The sequence below is a fragment of the Vicugna pacos genome, chromosome 20, assembly GCF_048564905.1.
Source record: "Vicugna pacos chromosome 20, VicPac4, whole genome shotgun sequence".
NCBI lineage: Eukaryota > Metazoa > Chordata > Mammalia > Artiodactyla > Camelidae > Vicugna > Vicugna pacos.
In genome coordinates, this window is record NC_133006.1 from 28,694,764 (window position 1) to 28,717,891 (window position 23,128).

Consider the following 23,128-nt stretch of genomic DNA (forward strand, 5'->3'; position numbering starts at 1 on the left):
AATATTAATGTATTAATAAAAGTATCAATAGAAAATCAAGTAATTTGATTAAACATTTATTGAAATGTAAGCTTTAAGAAGGCAGAAATGTTTGTTTTATTTGCTCAATAAATATTATATAAATTCAGTGATAAAGAAGTACAAATGTCCAACAGACACATGAAAAAGATTTAGCCTAATATCAAACAAAAGAAAATTAAATGAAACACTAAGTTTAGATCATTAAAGCAATAAATAGACAAAAGTAAAATCATAGTTATTTAATAATTGCAAGAATTTAATGACCATACAGACCATGCAGTCCTAGAACTGTGGACGTCAATTAATAAATAATTCTCCAACTAGAAATTAATGCAGATAACTATTTTCCCAAAATGTACATCTTGGCCCCACTCGTTTGGAAATTCTGACTAATTGTCCTTTGACACCTTATCTTGCTTAACAGTCATCTTCTGTCTCAGTTGTGTTCATTTGAATTATTTTAGGAGCCTACAATTTTACTTTTGCATATTGATGAGAGTGCAGTTTCTTAAATTATTTTATTTTGATTTTATTTCCTTACATCATTTAAAAAATTTAGATTTTCAAAGAAAAAATTTAAATTTTTGTTTCAATATGGAAAGGATTTAATGCATTAAATAAAGGTGCCCAAGTTACTGTCAAATGAGAAAAAGCACTTAAATGATATAAAATGTTAATGATGCCAAGTGACCTTCTAGTGCCCCATACAAATGATGCTTTGCACTAGTTCTGAAGGAGAAAAGTGATGGAGGAAGACTGAATCATCAAAGACAAAAAACAGGCAAGAACACAAAAGTATCATTTACTAGCAGGTAGTAACATATTCATAATACAAATGGATGCACTGCTTGAGTTCAGTCTTGGTATATGTGAAGACCCTGTCAATATAAATAGAACTCTTGTACTACAGTTAAATATGGGGATTGTTTTCCAATAATAATTCTAGGGTCTTCAAGTGGAGAGCATGCTTAGCATGCATGAGGTCCTGGGTTCAATCCCCAGTACCTCCTCGAAAAATAAAATAAACAAATAAGCCTAATTACCTCCTCCTGCTAAAAATAGGACCTGAGATACGGGGGGGGGAGGTCCAAATACTAAGCTTAAGAGCTTCCTCTGGAAAAAAAAAGAAAACATGTGATTACTATTTTCATTTAGATTAGAAAGTTAAACACAAGTCAGTTATTTCAGTTGTGTTACTCAAGATTGTTAATATATTTTGAAGCAAGAGGGTGTATATTTGTTGTTGTTCCAAGCTATTTTATTGTGTACATTGTGTAAAAAAATATTACTTGTTCCCTTTTGACAGCAGCCTGGTTGTAGTTTTGTAGGTTTTAATAGACAGGTAATGACAAAATCATATGTTCAGTCAGCTTAATTTAGGTATAATTTACATACAAATAAATGCACCTATTTTAAGTGTTCATGAAATTTGAAGATGTATGCATCCATCCATCCATCTCTATACCTTTAATATGTATTTTATAGTGTCTTCTGTGTATACAGTTCTGAGTTTAAAGGTTCATGTAGATTCAGGTAGTCACCACCACAATCGTGACAGTGAACAGTTCCATAGCCTGAAAAAATTTCCTCTTGTTGTCTTTTTGTAGTCAGACCCTCCCTTTTTGATCCAATTTCATGATTAACCCAGTCTATCAATCTGCAGTTCATTGTATGTCATGTTTATAGTTGCAGGCACAGTTCCCAGTCCTAAGGAACAAAATTTACACATTCTCTTTCTCCATTTACAAAACTATTCTTTCTAAAATAGATAAATGTCAGCCCTTAACATTTATTTTAATTACGCAACAAAATTGCACAGTATCCAGCACACAAGTAATTCTGTTATTGAAACATAAGAAACAAATACCTTTGGAAAAAAGTCCTATACTTGAAAACATACGGTAGACAATCTGTAGAGCTACGTTCTGGAAACCACAATGCCAAATGAAAAGACAAATAATCAAACATTGAGCTTTACTCAGCATTTTATCCAAGGGCTTCAAACAATTTTACCAATAGAAACTATTAATCTTGACAAAACACAATATAAAGATCCCAGTGCATTATAAAAATCACTGGACACAGATTAAATCACATGGATTCTTTTGAAGCAACCCATTCAGATTTTTTCTCTTAGCAGGATGAGATTTCTCTGAAGTAGAGTAGGCTTTCCAGTTGTTTGTTTTTGTGTGGGGGTGTTTGATTTTTAACAGAAGGGAAACATCAAATGAATTCTGCATTAGGATGATCTCTTAAACTTTAAAGAATGTATGCTATAATGCTGGTTCCCCTTCACTGAGATTATATGTCTCTGGTTCAGTGATTTGAAATAAACTAGGAGCTTCAATTGGTGTCTTGTTTTGCATTTCAGTTCATTATGGTCACTGGAAGATATTAGTCTAATAGCTCTTTTGAATTGATTGCTTCCTCCATTTGCAGGAACTTTCCTGTAAATTCTTGCATTAAACAATTCCCATTTATGTTCATTAGATGATAAAATGAAATCTTACTGCAGACATGCCCTGAACTTAAGTTTAGCTCTTATAGTGAAAATGACTGGATGCAGGGAATTTTTTTTTTTTATTGTAATAGCTCACTTATTTTCCCTCTGTTGTCATACCCTTTGGCTCTCCAGTAAGTAAACTGCCATGTAAGGATAGACCTAAATATCTAACATGGTGGATCCTAGTTTTATCTGCTTTTGTCACAGATCCTCTGTGACTCTCAGAGATTTCTAGCAAGTGGTAAGAAAAAGCCAGCAAAACCATGTCCTTCTGAGAGTGTTCTTTTAGCGTGACATCTTTGCCTGCTGCCAAATCTTCCCTCTAGCTTGGAGAAGGTATAAAGAGACCTCGAACATTCACTGATGTCTGGTAGATTCAGCAAACAGAATTCTGGGTTTACTTTTACACCAGACAGATAGATGGATATAAGTATATAGTAGAGACACTAAATATGCTTTTTCTAACTTCCAGATAGGTATTTTTCACTTAGCCATCACTGCCCTTTTATTATTCCTTGAGTATTTCCCCATTAGTCACTTACCAATATGACAGTAGATATTTAAAGGAAGGTAGACCTTGAAGGTGCAGGGTAAATACAAACCTAATTCTCCTTTCAATCTACCTAAATATTCAATAGTTCTTAATAAAAATACAGGTTAAATTTTGTATTGTTATTGTCATTAGTCAATATTATTATTAGCATACTGTTTTTTTTTAAACAATTGTCTCTGACAGTTAATTCACTTTTTATTGTAGCGTGGCCCACTGGGAATTATAAACTTGATAGTGATGGGAATAGGAAAAATATCCAGGAAGCACCTGCAAATTACAAAGAGATGCTGAATATTTTCTTCCCCATAAGAGTTTATTTTTATTACCTTATCTTTCTTCTCTGTAAAATTTTAATAAAAATATATATGTAGTGTGCTGTGGTTTCTTGGAACACATAAATTAGGGTGTTTATTCCTATTAGTTCCTGTTTGTGTTACCTTCATTTTGGCAAATCAGCCTGTCAGTTCTGTGGGATTGTATTGTGCACATACACCTCCAAAGTCTTCATGACTGTATCCAAATGTTTTGACTCACCCCTGAATATAATATTTTTATTTTTTCTAATTCTGTTCAGTTTTCATGATTATGTAATAATTAATGGTATTCTCTAACACAGTATATTTTTATCTAAATTCCCTTGCAATTTTAATGCATAAGTGACCTAACTGGAAGCCCCCTATAATGATTTTATCCAACAAGACTCTGCTCTAAATTTAATTGAAGTATGTTACGTTGGGAGACTGACAGGGGTCGTGAAGATATGATGCTGATCTGTTTTCTGCTTCACTGCTTCACCAGTGATCTTGATGTAGACCATTCAAGGACATGTTTTCAGGCCTGATGTTGTCCTACCATCATCCCCTCCTGCATGAGACTCTTGGCCTGCGGCTTCTTTGATCTTTCTCAGGTGACTTTGCCAGTGTCTTCTCCTCTGCCAGACCCTTTACTGTTCATATTGCTTTGTCTCTGTGCTTTGGCTTTCTTCTCTTACCCTGAATTATCTCAGCCAGTCCCATAATCTTTCCATTGCTGTATCCATGTCAGTCTGTCTCATATCTGTCCCTTTGAATTGTCACCTTACTCCTGAGCTCCATTATCTACAGATAGATATAGACTCATCTTAGAAGTTAAGAAGAAACTTGGTAGAGTCAACTGCCTAGCTGATTTTTTTGGTAGCCACTTGTGGGTTGAGGGATAGTGGTGGTTGGGACTAAGCAGTGAGCCTAACGATTAATATAGTTAAGTTGAAATAAAAGAGACAAGCTCAATTCCTGATTTTACTGCTTTAGAACTTTGTTATATTATGAAAGATTGTAACCTTCCTGAGCCTTGATTTCCTCATTTAAAAATGATATTAATAACAGCAAATACTTGTTCTAACTAGAAAATGAAGCATGCTTGGTCTGTAGTAAGTATTTAATACAAATAATAACTTTCGTAATAGAGAATTTTTCCATCATGAATTCTCTACAAATTTGCTCATAAGAAAACCAGTGAGAGGGAGTGGGGGTGCTGTCCCATCTAGGAAGATGAGAAAAAGGTCAGGGGACAGAGAGCACCTTCAAGCGCCCGGGCAGCTATTTTTAGGACGGGAACAGTGTCTGGGAAAGCGGTGGTTAAGATGTGTGGGTGGTGGTAACTGTAAGAGCTGAATAAAGCATTGTGATAATGAGAGCAGGAGAAGCCATAGAATTGGATGTCCAAGAGAATTTCTCCCTCTGTTTATAATCTCCAGCTTTGTTGAGATATGAACGGCATGTAACGTTGTGTCAGCTTAAGGTGCACAATGCAATGACTTGATACAGGTATATACAGGGAATGTTTGATACTATAAGGTTAGTTAACACATCCTTCCCCTCACATAGTTACCATTTTGTTGTTATGGTGAGAATGTTTAAAATCTACTCTCATAACAACTTTCAAGTATACAACACAGTATTGTTAACTGTTGTCACCATGCTATACATTATATTCCTGGAAATTACTTCTCTTATAACTGGAAGTTTATATGCTTTTGACAAGAATCTATTCACTTCCCCCACCTCCCAGCTTCCACTGTGCTACCTTGCTTCAGTTCAGCTTTTTCAGATTCCATATGTAAGTATTTGTCTTTCTCCACCTGACGCTTAACATGTTTCCCTCAAGGTCCATCCATGTCATCCCAAGAGGCATAGTTTCTTCTTTTTTTATGGCTGGTTAATATGCTTTTGTGTATATGTATATACATATTTATACTACATTTTCTTTATCCATTTCTCCATCCATGGACACTTAATTTGTTTCAGTACCTTGGCAGGTGTGCATATATTGCCAGGAACATGTAAGTGTAGTTATCTCCCCAGGTTAGTGGTTTTATTTCCTTTGGCTGTATATACACCCAGGAGTGGAATTGCTAGATTATATGGCAGTTGTATTTTTAATATTTTGAGGAAATTCTATACTGTTTTCTATAGTGGCTGTACCAATTTACATTCCCATCAACAGTACACAAGGGTTCCCTTTTCCTGATTAGATGAAATAAATTTAACATTTTAATTTCCTGTTTAGATAAAATAAATTTTTCTTAATGGTATTTGGTATGAATAATTCTTCTGTGTACTTATGTTACCATTTTAATGTAAGTTTTGGTCATTTTATTTTACTTTATATTTTGCATTTTTAAAATAATTTTCAGCGATTTAAAAAATAGATTATGTATTTTTATTACTCAAAGTTCAAAACTATATAGAAAAAATTTACATAGAAGTCTTGCTTCCACTCCTGAGCCTTTTCCACATTGCATTTATCCATCCAAATATAACTCCTTGTGGGAGTGAGAAACTGCACCTTATATCTCCCTCCCAACACACACATTCCCTATAAATAATTACTTTCATTAGTTCTTTCTGTTCTTCTTTAGTTTCCTTTTCCAAATACTACCAAATCCATCCTTTCTTTTTCTTCCACAAAACATGTAAGCATATTGCATAATATGTACTGTTGTACTCTTAAGGTTTTTTTTAAATTGAAGTATAGTTGATTTATATATTGTGTTAGTTTTTGGTGTACAACATAGTGATTCAGTGATACATATATTCTTTTTTATTATAGGTTATTGCAAGATCTTCCATTATAGGTTATTAAGGTATAAGCATAGCTTATAGTAATAAGATATTAATGTAATTCCCTGTGCTGTACAGTAGGACCTTGTTGTTCACCTATTTTATATATAGTAGTTTGTATCTGCCAATCCCAAACTCTTAATACCAGTCAGAATGGCCTTCATTAAAAAGTCCACAAACAATAAATGCTGGAGAGGGTGTGGAGAAAAGGGAACGCTCCTACACCGCTGGTGGGAATGTAATTTGGTGCAGCTGTTCTGGAGAACAGCATGGAAGTGCCTTGTGCCCTTTGTTTTTATCACTTAAGAATGCAGCTGACCCTTAAGCAGTGCAGGGGTTAGGGGCACCGAACCTCCGCCCAGTCAAAGATTCATGTGTAACTTTACAGTCCATCCTCCATATCCATGGTTCTGCTTCTGCGGATTCAGTCAACCACAGATCCTGTAGTCCTGTACTGAACATTGAAAAAAACTCAGTGTATAAGTGCACCTGCCTAGTTCAAATCCATGTTGTTCAAGGGCCAGCTATATGTACTGGAAGTGTATGCGTATCATTTCATAGACATCATCATTATTTTTTAAACAAAACTAATGTGATCCGTATGCACTGTGCTAAAGCATTCAGGCTTTAGCTCATTTACTTCTCACCGAAGCTCTGCAGGGAGGCTGCATTGAGCCATGCCATACAGAGCCGCTTCCGTGATTGAAGTACTCATTCCCCCAGCTATTTGTAGTGTTGGCAGCCTACACTTCTCAGTTAAGACCATCTTGAGGACTTGCCTTTGTGGGAAGGGATGACCCCATGTCACAGTCCTTTCCAGTGTTTGGTGGCTGCACAAGTTCAAATGCAAACCCTGATGTCCTAATTTGAAAGGATTCCCGTGGGAGGGGAACCGGTCTGCTCCAGCACTCCCATTAAAATTGGCTGAGGCCTTTGTTGTGACTGTATCACTCTTAAACCTGTCCCCCGTCCAGTCGTGCTTCTTCTACCCACACCTTCCTCAGAACAACACTCTCCAAGAAACTTCCGCACACAGTTCCCTTCGAGCTTCTGTTTCCCAAGGAGCCTAACCTGTGACATCTTATGGAGTACACTAGTATGATCTTAATTTTACAGATGAAAAACTTGATACATACATTAGACAGTAATTGCCCCAAAACATCAGCTAGTTAAGCGTAGAGCCTGAATTCATATCCAAGTTTTTCTGTGTTGTTTGTAGCCACCTCACAGTGCTAGCTGATCCATCTAATTTAAGCAACGTTTCCCTCCCTCTGTCCTGAAACACTTCGACTTCCTCCTGATAGGTCTCCTGGCCTTGACTCTTTCACCCTCTCCAGGCTGCAAACAGTGGTCTTTCAAAACCTCAAGAGATCACTACCACACCTAAAAGCCTTAAGCACGTTCTTCTTGGACATAAAGACAGAGTAAAAAATATTTCACGTGGCACACAGAGTTCTCCATTTGCTAGGGACTGAATTGTCTGCTCCCAGAATTCATATGTTGAAGCCCTACCCCGCAGTGTAACTGTGTTTGGAGATAGGGCTTTGAGGAGGAAATTACCCTAAACTGAGATCTTAAGGGTAGGATCACAGTCTAATAGGCGCAAAGCAAAGTCCACATGAGCACACAGTGAGAAAGCGGCCACCTGCAAGCCAGGAGGAGGGCTCACACTAGAATCTGACCGTGCTAGCATCCTGATCTCAGACTTCTAGTTTCAAGAACTATGAGAAAATAAATTTCTGTTTAAGCCACTCAGCCATGATACTTTGTATGGCAGCCCTAGCTGACTGAGACATCATTATTTGGTCTCTGCATCTGCTTCAAGCCTCATTTCTCTCTCCTCTCCCACTGTTCTCAGCTCAGCTGGGCTCATGGTGCACTTCCCCTCTTCATCAGAGTAACTCTCTACCACCTTCATCTGAACAGCTGACTCAAGCGTCAGTCTCATCTTTCAGGTTAACCAGATAGAGTAGTGTTCCCTGAGCCCCTAATTAGGTCAGCCCTGTTTATTTAGTGGCCCTCATAGTATCTGTCCTTACTCATGCATAACGCTCATTGCATTTGTGATTGTTGGGACTTTTTGTCTTTTGTGTACTTTTTGTCAGAGTACCACCTACACAGAGAAAATGCCAGGGCACCCCCTCAAAGAATGTTCACAAAATGAACACACGTGTGTAATCAGCATCCAGATTTTTTTTTTAAACGGGACAGACCAGCATCCCAGAAGCTTCCTTGGGTTCCGTCCCTTTTACCATCTTCTCCCACCTGCGGTGACCATGAACCTGCTTTTTAACATTACTGTGTGGCTTTGTAATGTGTTTTTAATTGAACTGTGCTAAGCTTTGTATCCTTGGATTCTTTCTCTTAAAAGTTTCCGATTAGAGTGAGGCGCAAAAGAGGTTCTTACAGGAGACTGGGGCTGCAGAAGTGAAGTTCAGCTATTTTGTTGCTCACGTGCGTTGTTGCTGGTGAGGGAGCAGCCATTCTGTACCAGGATCCAGCTTCCCCAGCACCCTCTTCCACTTCAACTTCCAGGTCAGGTGTGTGTACAGGAGCCCTGGATTCTGCAGGACCCCTGTACCACCGATGTCAGAGGCAACCAGAAAGTGACGTGGATCGCAGTCTGTCCTCTTGGCTCTGACTCATCCTTCCAGCTAGTTCTCTCCCACTTTACATCCATCTTCCCTTCTCAGCGGCCTGCCCTGCAGACCTCAAGCTCCAGCATCAGCCTTACAGAAGTTGCTTAAGTCTGCTCCCACAGTTAGGTAAATTCACGTCCCTGTGAGAAATACCTATTTATCTATGTATGCATAAATACGTACAGGCACATACACACACAAGTACGTATGCCTTTATGTGTATATAAAGGTTCTTCTCCCTTGATTGAAATTTGCAGTCACTCATTTAAAATTCGTATTTCATCCCAGTCTGTAAGCTCCGTGATGTCAGGGATTATTCTTCATTCTCTCCTGCCTAAAATTGGCCCAAATAAGTGGCAGGGAATGCCATACTCTCCTGTTGTGAGGAAGAAATGATGCCTCCATGGCCTGCCAATAGTACATAACCTTTCTTCTCTGATCACATCAGCATTCAACGTTAGGTCCTCTCTCTCTTCCCTTCTCTCCCCCTGCCCACCCCTCCCAACACACACTCCAGTACAGAGAATGAACAATCACTTTTGCAGTGGAATTATTCACTAGAAGCCAGCACTGGCCAGGGATTTTTCTCTTTAGAAGAACAGAAATTTTTTTGAAAATTCTGAAAAACAGACTTCTCTTCAGAGATTTTTTGGTTATTTATCCGTTAACCCTTATAATAAGATATTGTGGAAAATTAGATCAATTATATCCTTACCAAATACTTGCTTAGATTGACTTCATAAAAGTAAAACTGTGAATTTTTCTGCCCGTGAATCTCTCCCAAGTCTCCCTCTCCCAATTCTACTTTCATCTCCTTTGACTAATTCAAAGTTTTCTTGTGTTTATCAGTCTAAACCTTACCTACTTTCCCAAAGAATCTCTTTTAGTCTTTTCCCTAAACTACAATAGATGGTTAACTAGATTAAATTATCATATGCCCAAAACATTCCTATTGCATTACCACACTGCATAGTTATAGCTATTGCTTGTTCAGTGGTCTGATTCCCCACTTGTCCTTAGAGATGAACAAATTTCCTACTCTTTTTAGTATTCTCAGTGCACAGCACATTTCTTAGAGCATTTACTTTCTAGATAACAAAAGTAAATAAACTCTAATCCAGAAAACCATCCTTAGACTCAAGTGAACATCAAGTATTCCCTATCCTCATCACCTTGAAAGAATTTCCAACAAGATAAAGTAACCTTACGTTTCATAGAAGTTATCCATTAAAGAATATCTCAATGTTTCCACCCACTTCTTCCCTCTTGACCTCAGTGGGGTTTTTCTGACCACTCCTACCTAATTTTTCCCTTTGTTCTGGCACCCTACAGATACTGGAAGCATCCATGTCATATGAGCTATATGCCGATGATACTACTTGTTGATGTCACCTTTCAGTGTAGACAATGTCATCATTGCCAGTGACATAATGTTTCCATGTTGTGAGGTCTTTCTGAAGTCAAGCTTGTATGGTTTCTGGGGCATGCAGAATCTTAATAGCCACAGGGGTTGAGTTCGTCCTGGTAATCTCATAGTCCACTTCTAATAGTCTTCTAAACCACTCTCCTTGTCCTCACTCCAGAAGTGGAAACCCTTGTAGAAAATAAAATTGTTCATGGTGAAGCTCTAGCCATGCTGCCCCCTCATTCCTTATGAATCAAGATTTCTCAGGACCCCTGTTGTATTACTCTCACTATGGACACCCTACCAGTCTCCTCCCCCAAAATCCAAGATGGAAATCCTTGTGTTTCTCATTAAGATAATCATGAAGTTTATTTTCAGAATTTTGGCAAAGCCAACTTTACTTCTGAGTGAGGGTCGGATGTGGTGTAAGGATTGGTTATTAGGTTCAGACTGACAGACAATGTAATCATGACTAAACATCAGGCTAATGTTTGCAGGTGGGGAGAATCAGTGCCTGAATAAACTGCTCCAGCATAGAAGAACTCAAGTAGAGAAAAAGATCAGTTGAGAAAGTGTGCTCTTCAGTGACAGAAGAGAAATTTTTGGAGCCTCATTACATGGATAGTCATTAGTACATACTTGTGTATAGGGCTGGGCATCCCTCTGGTCCAGCCATGTGGCCTGTTTGTCCTTTTTTGCATCTTGCTTATCTCATCCTTATAATGGGTAGGTAGAATAAACTAATATTTTAAAATAATTTTGTTGTAGAGCTAAATTCTACAGTTTTTTGGGGCGGGGGGCGTTGAGATTAGAAGCAAGAAAATTAAACTTGGAGTTGAAGCTCACTGCTGTAAAGGGTCCCAACCTCCAATAGGAAAAATGCAGACAGATCTGTTTTTAACCAAAGCAGAAGAGGTGAGAGAGTGAGTAGACTGTGGGTTGCAGCAGTTTGTATCTCACTTTCAGATGAACTGTGCATTTTACGTGCCTGTGACTCACTAGGCTAACAAAAACCACCTCACAAGCAAAATCTTAAATACAATTAGATGTTTTCCAATACATACATCTACCCATTTTATTGTTTTTGTAGTGACGTAGGTTATATATAGTAAAATTTGCCCTATTAACCATTTATAGCTGTACAATTCAGTGGTGCTAATTACATTCCTAGTGTTATACAACCATTGCCAACTGCCTAGTTCCAAAATTTTTCATCACCACAGAGAGAAATTCTTCACCTGTCATGCAATAATTCCTCATCCTCTCCAAACCCCTGTCCCTGGTAACTTCTTTCTGTTTCTATTAATTTGCCTTTTTTTCCCCTAGGTACTTTGCATAAGTAGAACCATCCAAACAAAATTAACTATTTGTTTTTTTGTGTCTGGGTTTTTTTTTTTTAACTTAGCATAATATTTTAAAGTTCATCTGTGTTAACAGCATGATTCAGAACTTCATTCCTTTTATGGCCAAATAATATTCTACTGTATCTATATACCACATGTTGTTAATCCATTCATCTGTTGATGGATACTTGGATTGTTTCCACCTTTTTTCTTTTGTGAATAATGCTGCCATGAACATTGGCATACAAATATCAGAGTCCCTGTTTTCATTTCTTTTGGATACCGAGGAGTGGATTGAATATATTTTAATTGCATGATGTTAAAGACACCCTAAAATAATTAGCACTCTGCTAGGTATATTTCTAGAATTTGAAAAATAATTTTTCATTCCTATGTATATTTTAACTTAGAAGAGTATGACATGTTTATGAAATAAAACAAGGCATTCAGAAACTTATTCTATTAAAACTTGATGCCATTAGACATGAATGCCCTATTTTTAAGGACTTCTCAGTAGTTCTACTTAGCTGCTAATTTTAAACTATTGATAACTAAAAAATAATTTATGGTTACTAAAACACCCTTAGATGCGCATCTCCTTGAACTGTCATGACAAGCTAGATTTTTTTTTTACAATCTTTATTATGATCAACCCCATTATTGAGAATGCTATTGTGTAAAAGGAGAGAATGGATTTAAAATACAAATAGTAGAAATAGTTATATTAGCAAAGGAGAGTATGTGCAAATCAGTCAGTCATTGAGATAGAGTGAGGTTTTATGAACAATAAAGAGACAAACTTGAGACAGAAAAAATAATAAAACTGGAATTTCTTGTATTCCTTTAGCCACAAAAATAAGTAAAGACAGGAACACAGAAGGAATCTGAGCAAAGTTAACTGCACATATTCCACTCTTGGCTGTCCTGGTTATAAAATCCCCATTAAAATAGCAACAACAATAACAACAACCAAAGACCATAAAATAACAGCAAATCAAATGTGGATTCCAAAAAGTCTAGCTCCCTCTAACTTATGAGACAATCTGAGAAGTATTTGAGAGGCGTTTTGTTGCAGACAACTAATGATGTTATTGAATGGAGTGTGACTGGCTTGCTTAAGAAAAAGTGAACAACAAAAAAAAGAATACAGTTGGTTCTCCCTTGTCTGTATGGCTGGCTCCAGCACACAACTGGAAAAAAAATGTGATGTACAAGAAGCCTAACTTGAGCCTGTAAGTTTGAAGGATATTCCAGACATGATTGGGTCTTACTTCTCCCACTGAATGCTGGGAATCCCTCTTGAAAAATGAACTTGGTTGTACTGTTCAGCATCACTACTTGGAAAAGAACCCAGAAATCAGGGATCTTAGGCTGGGTGATGCACACGTACTCACACTCTTCACAGCTCTGCTTCCTTCATTGCCTTGTGTGCTGTTCTCATCACCCTGGAGGACCATAGAACTGCAGGCCCAATATGGAGCCAGTGTGTGTCTGTGGCCTGACTTACTATTGACAGAGTAAACAAATGAATGCAATTAAGTTCTCCAGGTTAGAAACTTACAGTAAGAATTCAAACTCAGGTCTTAGGCTTCTAAATTCTATTTATATCCACTGAATCCACAGTATTGCTACTGTGTCAGATTGTACCAGACTATTTTAATATAATGAGGAAAAATATTAAAGTGCAAATAATCTAAAAATCACAGTCAACAGAAAACCCATTATCACCAGTTCTCATAAAAAGAACTGCAGATCATTTCAGGAGTCATTGAAGTCAACTGGGGTCATTTAAGGATGGGTCACTTCAACTGCTAGGTCACATAGTGGGAACTCAAGTTCTTTCCACCTTTCTGCTCAGCTAGTCTTAGCATGCTGATTTATCCCATGGCTATAATTCAGCTGCAGCAGCGCCAGCCATCACTGCAAAAAGGCAGAAAATAGGGAGGAGAATTTGTCCTTGACTTAAAGACAAATTATTTTTAAGAGCAAGAATAAATTTCCTAGAAACCCCCAGCCAAGGGGCTTCAGATCATTGGCCAGAACTGCATCACATTCCTCTCCCTAAATAACTCAGTGACAATCAGGGAAACAAATTATTGGGATTTTGTTAGATTAATCAAGATTCAGTCCTGAGGTGACAAAGTGTAGGCCCCTATATACCTTCTGCTATCTGAACAAATCAGGCAGTCTATAGTTTGTGCCACTTCAATCTTCCAACTTTGCACCCTGCCAGAGTGGGTAAGAAGTAAGCACTAGAGCAATTTTGAATTGTTTAGTCTAATGTCTTCGTAACTTTCTACTAGAAGAGTCAAAGAAAATGAACTCAAAAGACAGGATAACTCATTTGCTTGACAGACTACACCCAGGGCATTTGAGCTTCTTCACCTACAGTATTTAGTTTATGAGTTTGTGGTAAAGTGTTCTGCATCAAGACATCAGCTTTCCCTAAGTGCAAAACGTAAGTTTACTTTGAGAAGAAAAGAAAGTTGCGCTTCCTTTTTGATTGGTTTGTGATATTTGACACACATTAAAGAATACACAAGAAAGGGAAAAACAGTGCTGGTAGTCTCGTGTTTTATGTATATAAATGTGGCTGTATTGTAATTAAACAGTAACAATAAAATGTCCTATCATTGATTCAAAACTATGTTTCCCATTCTCACTTGTGGCCCTTTCAGTTCTTCATGTGTAAGCAACATTTCCTTCCAGTGTTTTTCCAATCTCAAGTGATTCTGTAATTTAGACAGTAGCAAGCAGAGCACGTGATGAATGAAGCTGTGGATTAAAGATGGGGCAGCTGTTAAATCACAAAGAGATGTTTTGTGGGCGTGTTTCTACCTGTAGAACGAACTCTATGGCTCAATCAATGATTTGTTGAGCTAATTGAATCTTTGAGTGTTATTGTAACTTTTGGTTAGGCTAGGATGCAGCCAAATGTTTACACCAATTTAGGACAGCTGAAGGCAAAATCATCATGTGCTATTGCTAAGATGGCATTCACAGCATTCAGCAAGGCTGAACCTTAGCAAAATGATCAGGCTGGTGTACATGTCCTGTCATCCTCAGTGCCCCACTTCCTTTCCTCCGTTCCCTCTATGGAGGAGCCAGTGCCCTTTTAGAAATGTTCAGTGGTTCATGCTGCCCTCCTTATGCAGTTCCGGTCCAGCCTGCCTGATAACAGTGATCGAGGTTTGTTTCTTTGTTCCCAAATTTCTGTTCATTGAAGAAATATCTCTTCAATCAGATTCTTCACCCATTTCTTACATTGAGCTGTTAATATTTATATTATTGAGATCAAAGAATTCTTTATATATCTTAGATGCAAATTCCTTACTAGAAATGTGATTTGTAAATATTTTCTCCCATTCTGTTGGTTGTTTTTTCATTCTCTTGATAGTATCTTTTGAAGCATAGAAGTTTTAAATTTTGTTCGACTTATTTTTTCTACTGTTGCTCATGCTTTTAATGTCAAATCTAAGAATTCATTGCCAAATCTGAGCTAGGAAGATTTATCCTTATGTTCTCTTCTAAGAGTTTTATAGTTTAACTCTTGCATTTTGGGGTATTTGATCCATTTTCCGTTAATTTTTGTTTATGGTGTGAGATAAGGGTCCAATTTTATTTTTATACATGTGGCTATCCAGTTGTGCCAGAACCTTTCTTAAAAAGACTATTCTTTCCGCATTGAACAGCCTTGATACCCTTGTGGCAAATCAGTTGACCACAGACACATGGGCTTATTTCTGGAATCCCAATTCTGTTCTGTTGGTTTATATATCCATACTTAGGCTAGCACCGCACTGTCTTGATTTTACTGTTGCTTTGTAGTAAGTTTTGAAATAAGGAAGTGTGAGTCCTACAACTTCGTTCTTTTTCAAGATTGTTTTGGCTATACTGGATCCCTTGCAATTCCAAATGATTTTAGGGTTAGTTTGTCAATTTCTACAAATAAACCAGCTGGGAACTATGTTATGAATTGCACTAAAGCTATAGACCATTTTGGGTATTCTTGCCATTTTAGCAGTATTACGTTTTCATGAACATAGGATGTTTTCCCATGTGTTTGGATCTTATTTAATTTCTTTCAACAACGTCTCATGATTTTTCAGGGTCTAATTTTGTACTTCTTTTGTTAAACTTATTCCTAAGTATTTTGTTATTTTTGTTGCTAATGTAAATGGAATTGTTTATTTAATTTTATTTCTGTGTTGTTTGTTTTAAATGTATAGAAATACAATTGATTTTTGTGTATTAATCTTCTAACCCTGCAACCTTGCTGAGCTGGTACATTAGTTTTAATGCTTTATTAGTGGATTTCTTAGGATTTTCAATATGTAAGATCATGTAATCTGCACGTAGAGATAGTCTGAATTTTTCTTTTCCAGTCTTAATATACTTTTATTTCTTTTTCTTTTCTAATTGCCCTGACTAGAACCTAAAGCACAAGGCTAAATTGAAGTAGTGAGAGTGACGTCCTTGTCTTGTTACTGATCTTAGAAGGAAATCATAAAGTGTTTCACCATTAACTGTGATGTTAGCTGTGGGACTTTTGTAGCTTCCCTTCATTAGGTTGAGAAAGAATATCATTGTATTATTGAGATGTCTCAGTAAAACATTAAAGTGTTGATGGAAACCATTAGACACTTAATTGATTTACATTAATTTAATAATAAATTATTTAGAAAAGAATATAAAATACAGAAAAGTACTGAAGATGCTCTAAGAGATAACCATCTATTCACCACTCTAAAACAATATTCGTATTATCATCTTTTATTCTGAAACTGATTTTGTAATATAAAATATTAAAGAAGTTGGGAGTTCCTTAGTCTTTTGTATGGTCCTATTTCTTTATCTCCCCTCCTCTCTAGATAGAGGCAACTGCTATCATAAATTTTATATGTTTCCCTCCAGACTATGTTTTTACACGTGTACTACATACATGTGTAATTATTTATAAACTATAGCATTTGTTTTAATAAATTAATTTATACTTTCGAATTTTTTACAACCTGCTTTTTTCATACATTGTTTTTAAGATCTTTTCTACTTATTATGACCTAAACTTGATTCTACTTGAATCTAGTTTACTCATAAAACCTACTTTCTGCTTTATAGTATCTCTAGTAGAACTGAAGCCCTTTTTTAAAAAAAAAATTGTTAGAACTTATTTATGTACATTTAGGCTATTGCTAGGTTTTGTTTTTAGTTCTTTTGTTTCTTTTTTGTGCTTATTATTAACAACAGTGCAGTTACTATCCCTATACAGAGCTGTCTCCTCATATTTATGTGCAAGAATTTCTTGCCCATATTTGTGTAAAGGAGAAATTGCTAGATTGTTATCTAGACATATTTTTACCTTTCCCAGAGAATGCCAAATGGCTCCAAAATATTATCCCTGCTGTTTTCTTTAAGTAATTACATTCTTGCCAGATTCCTACAAGACTTATTACAGTAAAGCACTTTAATCATTACCAATTTGGGTATGAAGTGGACTCAGTGTTCTAATTTTGTTCCCTTAATTTTAGATTCCAATAAAAATAGAACTTGTTCAAATTTTATTGTTTATTGTTTCTATCAATCACATTTTCTTCATGCATTCTTCTGTTGATGGACATTTTGGTTGTTTCCACATGTTGGCTATTGTGAGTAATGCTACAGTGGACATAGGAGGGCTAATGTCTCTTCAAGATCTGGATTTCAGTTCTTTAGAAGTAGGACTCGTGGATTATATGGTAGTTCTATTTTAAATGTATGAAGGAGCTTGCGTACTGTTTTCCATAGCAGCAGCATCATTTTGCATTCTCACTAAGTGTGTAAGGGTACAGTTTCCCCACATCCTCACCAACATTATTCAAGTCCTTAGCCCATTTTAAAATTATGTTATTAGTTTACTGTTGAGGTGTAGAAGTTCTTTAAACTTTGTTCAGTTTAACCCATTTTTGGAGATATGGTTTGCAAATATTTTCTCCCATCCTATAGGCTGTCTTTTCACTCTGTTTGCTAGGCAGAAGATTTTAGTTTGACATAATCCCAATTGTTTGTGCTTTTGTTACCTGTACTTTGGTGTCATACACATGAAATCATTGCCAAAACCATTGTCATGAAGCTTTTCCCCTGTTTTTTCCCCAGAAGTTTCACAGTTTGGGATCTCATGTTTAAGTCTTCAATCACTTTGACTTTATTTTTGTACGTGGTGTAATAAAAGCAGTGTCCAGTTCCGTTCTTTAGCATATGGATATGTTTTCCCAGCACCCTTTGTTGAAGAGACTGTCCTTTCCTCAGTGTGTATTCTTGGCACCCTTGTCAAGTATCAGCTGTGTTCCGTTGGCCCATATATCTGTCTTTAGGTCAGTATCAGACTGTTTTGTTCTTTGAGGCTTTATAATATAGTCTGAAATCAGAAAGTGTGAGTCTTTCTCAAGATTGATTTGGCTATTCAGGCTCTTTTGTGGTTCCATATGAATTGTAGAATTTTTTTTTTCAATTTCTCTGGCAGGTGTCATTGGGATTTTGAAAGTGTTGACCAAAATCAAATCATACAATGTAAGAGTTGTGAGTTAAGTTTTTATTTGGGGCAAAATGAGGACCATAGCCTGGGAAGCAGCATTTCAATAGCTCCGAGTAACTGCTCTGAAGAGGCATTTGGGGGGCAAACATCAGTATTATATGTTAGTGAAGGGGCTTACATGCAATCAAGGACACATTTTGGCAGGGACTTGCGGCCAGTCATGAGGACTAGAGGTAATTGTTTATTATTTTAGTGCTTATCTAGATATTAGGAGACACAAGAATTTGGGCTCATAAAATCTCCTGAAAATGGTATTTAACTGTCTGAAGGCCTTTTCTGCCAGTTTTTCCTAGAGCACAGAGTGCCTCATTCGTGGTCTCCACCCTGAGCTCCTTTCAGGGGGTGTTGGAGGTCGGTGGCTGCAGCAGTTCGTGATTTAATCCAAGCAGAGGTAGATGGCAAGTGCCAATTTTTAGTTGGCAACAGGGATTACACTGAATCTGTAGATCACTTTGGGTAGTGTAGACATTGTGACGATATTACTTCCAATTTATGAGCACAGAATTTTCCCATTTGTTTGTGTCTTGCTTAATACACAATAGGGAAAGGCTAGGTTTTAGGTTAGTTATTCAGTATCCCTGCTAGTTATAGGTCTGTTCAGACTTTGTTGGTAGATTGAATGAAATCATTTTAAACTCCCCCAAATTACTTCCTCATCAATAATGGGTATTTTCAGTCTTTTAATAAGATGGTCTGGAAAAACTTACTTGAACAAAACTTGAGGAAAAACAAAGTATATGAGGATGGTTTTATGTGGGTATCAAAGGGAAAAGCTCTTTAGGCAAAGGGAACAGCCACTGCAAAGACCTTAGAACAAAGAATGCCCGGGATGTATGGAAGAGTCTGGTGTGGCTGCAGTGGAGGGAGCACAGTGAAGGGAAGTGCGGGGATGGAAGCGTCCTACTTTGTAGGGTGCTGTGGCTTTGTGAGGGCTTTGGCTTCAGAGTGAAGACAGTAACTGTTACAGGTTTTGAGAAGAAACAAAAGGTTGGTACTGGCTGACCTGTTGAGAAGAAATTATAATAGTGCAGAGTTGAGCAGAGTGACAGTTAAGAGGCTATTGCAATTATCTGTGCGAGAAAAAAATGCTGCCTGGAACTAAGGTGGAGTCAGTGGAGATGGTGAGAAATAGTAGGGTTTTGGATATACCCTAATGGAACTGCAGTGACCTGGGAGGAAGAAGAGAAACAAGACCGACCCAAGGTTTTTACCTAAACAACTGATTTTCCTATTGACTGAGACCAGGAAGAGTGAGGTTCTGGAAAATTTGGGGAGAATATCGGGAAATATGTTTTTAGAGAAGAGATGTGTTTTAGAAAGAGAGTCAAGGAGGATGTGTTGAGTAGGCACTGAATCTGAAGCTCAGAGCAGAGGTTCCAGCCAGTGGGATCGTTAGTGCATAGACAGTGCTTAAAACAGTAAAATAGTTTCATGCTTTTATTCTGTACTCAGGCTAAGTTTCGGGTTTTTTTCCTTTTATGTTACATTTTGGAACCTCTCCAGTTTTCACGTCACTTCATAGAAATATACACCCTGTTTAGTAATTTATCAGCAATTACATGTTGACATTCCAGCTGTTACTTATGGTACCTTCCTCTCTCTCTCAGAATCAGACAACCAAGGATAAAGTGACACCTGACAACCCTGCCAGCTCAGCACATCTGGAAGCACTAAGCATCTGACTCAGGGACTGCGCATCCAGCTTGTGGGGTAAGTACTTGTGACATCAAATGACCATAATATTTTTTTTAAAGTTTTTAAGAATAATAGAAGAAATGAATTTAAAAGAATTACATTTTTAAAGGATTAAATATTCCCTTCAACCATAGACTTTTTGAAGCCTCTTTAGAAACCATGTTGTGCCCTGGCGAACACTTGAATGCATCGAAAACATCACGTAGTCTAAAATGTGTATAAGGCATAGACACAGAACAGTACTGGTGCCGAGTCTGGAGCAGTCATTATAATGAAAGCTAAGTTTAGTTAACCATCCAACATAAACAAAGAAAACCTTTTCTGTCACACTCTAGGAGATTTGAATTTTAAAATCATCCTACATCAGCTGCTCATTAGTGTGTATTTATTATACTAGGCTTGCGTGTGTACAGTTGATGATGCAGAGATGAAGTCTTGCTGATAGGACTCTCTCAGCTTTCTTGACTTCATTTGTTTAGAACCGGGGGGAACTGACTGTAGCAAGATGGGTCGAGATTTCTTTGTTGTTTAGTTATATCCTGCTGGGCTTTTCTCACGTTCGAAAATACAAATTGTAGTTATTAATCGATAGTTGTTCCTGGTATTCAGGCAACAATTTGTATGTTCTTTTGTACCTCGTGTACGTGAAATAACATTCTTGACACTGTTGTAATCAATGAAAGGTGGTTGCAGGCCCTTGTTACGTGATTTGTGATGAACAAAGCAAACTTCTTTTAATGAAAGTGGGGCGGTGTACTACCCTCTGGAGCAGCTGCAGATGGCTATCGACAAGAAGCCTGGTACCGTATTTTTAACATGGAACTTAGAGTTCTCATTTTCAGTATCATTGAAGTAGTTGTTTTTATAGTGGCTGACGGAAAGCTTGGAAACAGATGCTTATTTATAGTTTTACCTCAAATATGATCAGCTCTGTGAAGAGGAGTGTCTTTCTGTTTTGTTTCATTTTTCTTATTATTTGGTAATAATTACAGATTCACAGGAAGTTGCAGTGGTAGTACCAGTAGACCTTACCCATTTCACTCAGTAGTTGATATCCTACGAAGTATGGTAACGGTGTAAAGCCAGGAATTTGATACGATTGGTACAATGTGTGTGATAGTTCTGTTCTGTGTCATTTTATTGTATATATGGATTCATGTAACTATCAGAGTCTGTGAATAATCTAGTTTTTTTAATTAAGAGAGTCAATGCTCATACATATAAATAAGATAATTATAAGATAATTACCTTGAAAGACTATACACTGCTTTCAAATATGGATATTGTGCTCAAAATATTTCTGAAGCTCTCTTCTCTTGCAATTGTGCTTCCAACTCATTTGCAAAACACAAAAGAAACTCAAGAGAGTGTTAATCCTGTCCCACAGTTTTACAGTATTTCCTCTTAAGGTTACTGTCTTGTTCTGCTTTGGTGGTGCTGAACCCTCAATTCTTAAATCTATGACTTTCCAATTGCCTGCTTCATCCTCAGCTAATGCTTGCTTCCAAATTCTCTGAGGAATTAAGACCCTTAGAAATGAAATCCTTTGACTGACTGTGAGCCCTGATACAATGGAAGAAGTAGCCTTCTTCTGATCCGAAACCACTTCTGATCCTGTTACCTTTGTAAGTGACAGAGAGGTGACCAGCGAGGGCTCTTCTGCTGGAGCAAGGTCCCTGATGCCCTCTCCTCCCCTTGCAAGGCTCATCTCCTCTGCAAATTATGCCAGCCTGCCCATGCCCCACTCGAACCCATGTCATCCTGTTCTTGGTTGGCCAAAAAGCACTTCCTCTGCTGGACGTTAAAAGATGTAACTCTTTTCATTGTAAAAGGGATGTATATCATAGTAGGAGTTCATATGGGTGTTGTGTGTAGGGGCCTGTTTTCACTAGTTACATGGCTTGGAGCTCTGGCCATGTGTGTCTTGGCACATGAGAGCCTGGCTTCAGAGGTGGAATTCACAAATCATGTTCTTCTGGGGAGTGACACAAGCTTAATCAAGAAAAGTTGTCCTGGAGTCCTCCTTCATGAAATCACCTGGGTAATATAGTCACAAAATCACTTGCCTGTAATATAGTATCGGGGCAAAAGTGTTCAATGGATAGTTTATGGCTAGTAATATACCTTGCAAAAGCTTCTGAGACATAATATAGAAGATCCAGTTAGCCTTATTAATATTTGAATGCGTATATTTATGTGCAGTGCATAAAGACGTCTTCAGCCGTATTTGTGCTTCACCTTGCAGTCTGCATCTTTCCATTGTGTCGTGAGTATGGCATATTTCAATATTTTGAATAACAGAAGTCAGAAAGTAGAATCTTTAATTTGTGCGAGCCTGCTATGTGTAGGTATTGCTTTCTCAGAGGAAGTATGCCTATTTTGGTGACCCAATTAGAAATACGCTGAAATAAACCACAGTAATTTGGAGAGTCAGTGAACCAAGGGGTCTGTAAGTCATGGCAAAGCTGATTCAATACTAGTGTTCACCTCAAGATTGCCCCCATTTTCTAGGCAGGTGCCGTTCAAAATTGTAAACTACCTCAGGCTAAAACCTTTTAAATCCATTGTCAGTTCATTTGCAAATTCTTCTCTCTCCCTAACCTGAAAGTGTTTGAATTTGTTAATCCATTTAGTCAGCAGTTGACTGTGGAATTTTTGCTTACCCCAGGCAAACTGGAAATTGCTGACTCTTTCCAAATCCCATTCTTTGACTCACACACTGGTCATTTTGCATTTTGTTCCCAGTAATGTTTTGCGTGTGTGGGGGTGGCCACCTGCTCTGTGTGGTAAAGTCAGACTTGCTTTTAGAACATGTACTGATTTAATAGCAGTAACCATTCTGTCTAAATCTGCTGTAAGAATACGATGAAATTCTGGTTCAAATTAGTCAAGGAACCACTTATTTAGAGGTTATTAGAGTGCTGATGCTGTGACAAAAGTCATTTCTTCTTCAGACTCCTCAGAGACACCATAATGAAGTTTGCTTGTTGGAGTAGTGTTGAAAATCTATTTTGTGGTGTTTAGAAAAGATAATGTTGCAGGTGCCAACATGCACAAATAGAATTCCGATCATATTGTGTCTGAATAGGCAAAAAAATGAGAGTAAATTGTATTAAAGTGACTCCCTCATTCACAGTCATCTATTGCACCTGCTGAGTTAATATGGTCAATTAGCATCCCAAAGTAATTAGCATTTTAATAAAGGCCTGATACGTGGTATAGTTAACACTAACTTGGTTGGTAAATGCTGCTTATTTATTTTTTGAGCATCTATCATCATCATCATCAAAGCTGTTG

General features: G+C 37.3%; 1 long non-coding RNA gene across 2 annotated transcripts in view; it reads left to right on the plus strand.

Moving 5' to 3' along the window:
- Nucleotides 1-23,128, plus strand: part of LOC116284473 (uncharacterized) — a 131,878-nt gene that overhangs the window by 66,678 nt on the left and 42,072 nt on the right. For both annotated transcript variants that reach the window (XR_004194245.2, XR_012062319.1), the window contains exon 3: nt 19,744-19,846. This is a non-coding gene — a long non-coding RNA (uncharacterized lncRNA). The remainder of the gene's footprint in view (nt 1-19,743; nt 19,847-23,128) is intronic.